Consider the following 5,519-nt stretch of genomic DNA (forward strand, 5'->3'; position numbering starts at 1 on the left):
TTCTCCACTGATGTTCTGGCCACTTTAACTCTGTTTCTGTTGGTGNTGCTCAACCCTGCAGTGTCCTGGGATGTGCGCCCCATACCCGGTGTCCCAGCACTCACTTCCAGGGTCGGAGTGTCTCTGTCCTTTGTGTTTCTAACCCCGCCAGCCACCCTGCGTGTGCTCTTGGAATTCCCAGTCTCAGTCTGGATCCAGTGAGCACATCTGAATTCCTGAGTTCTGTGAGATGGTTGGTGGCACGCGCTCCTGGCTCACAGTCTCAGTCTGCTGTCTTGAGGGTGCGGGTCGCGGTCCGCCCGCTCCCCTGTGCAGGTGGCTACCGCTTCCCAGCACCCGGACACGGCAGCTCCCTCCCCCTTCCATTTATCTTCTGATATCTGTGCGCGGTTTCATGGCTCCGCTTTGTACCTCAATACTCAGCGCTGGAGATGTTCATTTGTAGAGATCCAGATGTATCTTCCTGCGTCTCAGGCTGAATCTGTGGATGTTCATGCTGGTCTGGTACCTATCCAGCTCGATTCAGGGGACCAGCTGAAAAAGGGGTCCCCTACTCCTCCGCCATCTTAACTCCTACAAAGGAAAACTTTCTTATGAGGAAACTCCAAAAGGCCCTCAATTGAATTTTCAGCAGAAACTTTACAAGCCAGAACAGAGTGGCATGATATATTCATAGTGCTGAAACAAAACAAAACAACACAACTGCAGCCAAGAATACTCTTACCAGCAAGGCCATCATTCAGAATAGGAAAGATAAGGAGTTTCCCAGACAAACAAATTTAAAGGAACTCATGACCATTAAACCAGCCCTACAAGAAATGTTAAAGGGGACTCTTGCCTGGGGGGGGGGGCTTAAATAAGAGTAAGAAAAGTAGGAAGCACAAAAGCTATAAAATAAATAAATATATATATAAATCCAGTCAAAGTATTAAAAATATAAAAGTATATGAAGAATAAAAAAAGATGTCTTGCCATTTGCAACAATATGGCTGGAGCTGGAAAGTATTGTGTTATATTATGCTAAGTAAAATAAGTCAGTCAGAGAAAGGCAAATACCGTATGATTTACTTATATGTGGAATTTAAGAAACAAAACAGATGAACAAAGGGGAAAAAAAGAGAGGGGCACAAACCAAGAAATAGACTCTTAACTATAGAGAACAATCTGAGAGTTACCAGAGGGGAGGTGGGTGGAAGGATGGGTCAAATAGGTGATGGGGATTAAGGAGTGCACTTGTTGTGATGAGCACTAGGTGTTGTATGAAGTGTTCGTTCACTATATTCATACCTGAAACTAATATTGCACACTATGTTAACTAACTGACATTTAAATAAAAACTTTAAAAAACAAGGAAATAATGGCTTTGAATGACACAGTGGAACAGATGGATCTAACAGTATATTTAGAACATCCCAGCAGAATATACAATCTTTTCAAGGGCACATAAAACATTTTCTAGAGTAGATCACATATTAGGTCACAAAAAAGGCCCCAACAAATTTAAAAAAAGACTGAAGTCATTCCATGAATCTCTTCCAATCACAGTGCTATGAAACTAGACTGCTCACTTTGGTAGCACATATACTAAAACTGGAATGATACAGAGAAGATTAGCATGGCCCCTGCACAGGGATGACACAATGCTATGAAACTAGAAATCAACCACAAGAAAAATTCTGGAAAGAACACATATATATGGAGGTTAAATAATACTAAACAATGAATGGGTCAACCAAGAAATCAAAGAGAAAAATTTAAAGAAATACATGAAGACCAATGAAAATGAAAACACAAAACACAATAGTCAACATCTTTCAGATGCAGCAAAAGTTGATTAAGAGGGAAAATTATAGCAATGCAGGCCTACCCCAAGAAGCAAGAAAAATATCAAGAGAACAACCTACCCTCACACCTAAAAGACTAGCAAAAGAAGAACAAACCCCCAAACTAACAGAAGGAAGAAAGTAATAAAGATAAGAACAGAAGTAAGTAAACTAGAAACTAAGGAAACCATAGAACAGATCAATGAAATAAGATGTGGTTCTTTGAAAAGATCGACAGAGTTGATAAACATTTAGCCAGACTCCTAAAGAGAAACAGAGAAAGAAAGACAGAAAGAGAGAGAGAAGACCCAAATATACAAAATCAGAAATTAAAGAGAAGAAATAACAACCAATACCACAGAAACATAAAGTATTATAAAAATTATATTATAACTTATTGGACAACACAGAAGAAGTGGATAAATTCCTAGGAACATGTAAGCTTTCAAAACTGAATCAGGAAGAAACAGAAAATTTGAACAGACCAATCACCAGTAATTACTAATTGAATCAGTAATTTAAAAACTCTCCCAAGAAACTAAGTCCAGGAGGAAGCTTCACAGGTGAATTCTACCACACATTTAAAGAAGAGTTAATACCAATGCTTATCAAACTACTCCAAAAATAGAATAGGAAGGAAAACTTCCAAATTCATTCTATAAGGCCAGCATCATCTGGGTCCCAAGACCAGGTAAAGACACTACCAAAAAAGAGAACTACAGGCCAATATCTCTGATGAACATAGATGCAAAAATCCTCAACAAAGTATTAGCAAACTGGATCCAAAAATACATTAAAAAATCATTAACCATAATCAAATGGGATTTATTCCTGGGATACAAGAGTGGTTCAATATTCACAAACCAATCAATCTGATACATAACATCAATAGGAAAAGCATAAAAACATTTTGATCATTTCTATAGATGCAGAAAATGCATTTGACAAAGTACAACATCCACATGTGATTATAACCCTCAACAAAGTAGGTTTAGAGGAAACATACCTCAGTATAATAAAGGCCATATATGAAATACCCATAGCTTACACCAATGGTGAAAAACTAAGAACTTTTTCCCGAAGATCAGGAATAGGACAAGGATGTCCACTCTTACGACTTTTATTCAACATAGTACTGGAAGTCCTAGCCACAGCATTCAGACAAGAAAAATAAAAGGCATTCAGGTTGTTAAGGAAGAAATAAGACTTTCACTGTTTGCAAAATAACATGATACTATATACATGGAAAACCCTAAAGTCTCCATCAAAAACTATCAGGACTTATATATCAATTCAGTAAAGTTGAAGAGTAAAACATTAATACACAAAAATGGGTTGCATTTCTATACACTAATTATGAAGTAGCAGAAAGAGAAATTAAGAAAACAATCCCATTTACAATTGCACCAAAAAGAATAAAATACATAGGAATAAATATAACCAAGGAGGTGAAAGACTTGTACTCTGAAAACTATAAAACATTAATGAAAGAAATTGAAAATGGCACAAACAAATGGAATGATATTCTATGTTAATGGATTGGAAGGACAAATATTGTTAAAATGTCTTAAATAAATATTTAACAAATATTGTTAAAATACCTAAAACGATCTACATATTTAATGCAATCCCTATCAAAATACCAACATCATTTTTCACAGAGCTAGAAGAAACAATGCTAAAACTTGTATATAACTACAAAAGCCTAGAATAGCCAAAGCAATCTTGAAAAGAAGATGAAAACTGGAGGTATTACAATCTCAGATTTCCAGATATACTACAAAGCTGTTGTAATTGAAACAGTATGGTACTGGCACAAAAATAGACACATAGATCAATGGAACAGAATAGAGAGCTCAGAAATAAACCCACAATTATATGGTCAATTAGTCTTTGACAAAGGAGACAAGAATGTGCAATGGGAAAAAGACAGTTTCTCCAACAAATGGTGTTGGTAAAGCTGGATAGCTACATGCAAATGAATGAAACTGGACTACTTTCTTTTACCATATGGAAAAATAAACTTAAAATGGATTAAAGACCTAAATGTGAGACCTGAAACCATAAAATTCGTAGAAGATAGCACAGGCAGTAAATTCTCTGACATTATCTATAGCAACATTTTTCTAGATAAGTCTCCTAAGAGAAGGGAAATAAAGGCAAAAATAAACTATTGGAACTACATCAAAATAAAAAGCTTCTGTACAGCAAAGGAAGCAATCGACACAACAATTAGACAACACACTGAATGAGAGAAGATATCTGCAAATGATATATCCAGTAAATGTTAGTATCCATAATATATAAAGTACTTATACAACGTCAAAATAAAAAAAAAAATCCAATTGAAAAATGGGCAGAGGGAATGAACAGAAATTTCTCCCAAGAAGAGAAAATAAAAAAACTAACTTAAGAAGTCATCTTTACCCCCATTTTCATTGAAGCATTATTTATAGTAGCCAAGATATGGAAATATCCTGTGTCCATCAACAGATTAATGGATAAAGAAAGTAGAATATTACTCAGCTATAAAAAGAAGGAAATTTTGCCTTTTGTGACAACATGGGTGGACCTTGAGGGCATTATATGAACTGAAAGGAGTCTGATAGATAAAGACAAATACCTTTTTTTTTTTTTTTAGGAAGAGAATTAGCTTCTTTATTTGACCATCTCCACCCCCACCCCACCCTGGATTTTGAACTCTGAAAGGATTTCTATTCTTTATTTCTATTCTATATTTCTTATTCTTTATGTGGAATGCTTGGTTACAAGAAGTAAGACAAATACCTTTTGATCACACTTATATGTGGAATCTGAAAAATGAAACAAAACAAAATAAAACAAAACTCAGCTCACAGAGAGAGAACAGAATGTTGGCTGCCAGAAGTGGGGGGTGGGAAGTAGGTGGCGGGCAAAATAGGTGAAGAAGATCAAAAGGTACAAATTTCCAGGGGCGCCTGGGTGGCTCAGTCACTAAGCGTCTGCCTTCGGCTCAGGGCATGATACTGGCATTCTGGGATTGAGCCCCACATCAGGCTCAACCGCTGGAAGCCTGCTTTGTCCACACCACTCCCCCTGCTTGTGTTCCCTCTCTGGCTGGCTGCCTCTCTCTCTGTCAAATAAATAAATAAAATCTTAAAAAATAAGGTACAAATTTCCAGTCATAAAATAAATAAGTCAAAGGGATGTGATGTACAGTATGGTGATTACAGTTAATAATACTGTATCGCATATTTGAAAATTAAGAGGGTGGGTCTTAAAAGTTTTTAATCATAAGAAAAAAAAACCATAGTGATAGATATTGACTAGACTTACTGTAGTGTTCATTTTACAATATAAATATCAAATAATTATCTGTACACTTGAAAGTAATGTTATATGTTAATTATATATAAAAAAAACCCTAAAGAAATACCCATCTAATCATAAACTATTCCTCTTCTTCCAGAAAAAAACAAAAAAATCATACTTCTCTTGCCTAGAATCACACAAGCAATATTCTCTCATTTTACTGGAGCTCCAGGGAATAGGCTTTTCAAGAACTTGAAGGGGGAATTTTCCATCCTGATTATTGCCTTTTCAGTGTTCTCAGCTGCCAGTATGAGGTAATGGGCACAGGTCTAAGCCAGCTTTTGCAGTCATGGCTGAATAATAAGCCTGAGATGCTGTCCTCCTTCACTACAGAACCCTGGACAC

At 36.4% G+C, this 5,519-nt stretch overlaps 1 non-coding gene across 1 annotated transcript; it reads left to right on the forward strand.

Moving 5' to 3' along the window:
* Positions 1–1,560: 1,560 nt before the first annotated feature.
* LOC117804555 lies at positions 1,561–1,667 on the forward strand. Its single transcript, XR_004629031.1, has one exon. It is a non-coding gene; the product is annotated as a U6 spliceosomal RNA (small nuclear RNA).
* The last annotated feature ends 3,852 nt before the right edge of the window (positions 1,668–5,519 follow it).

The sequence above is a fragment of the Ailuropoda melanoleuca genome, chromosome 11 (assembly GCF_002007445.2).
Source record: "Ailuropoda melanoleuca isolate Jingjing chromosome 11, ASM200744v2, whole genome shotgun sequence".
NCBI classification, from domain to species: Eukaryota; Metazoa; Chordata; class Mammalia; order Carnivora; family Ursidae; genus Ailuropoda; species Ailuropoda melanoleuca.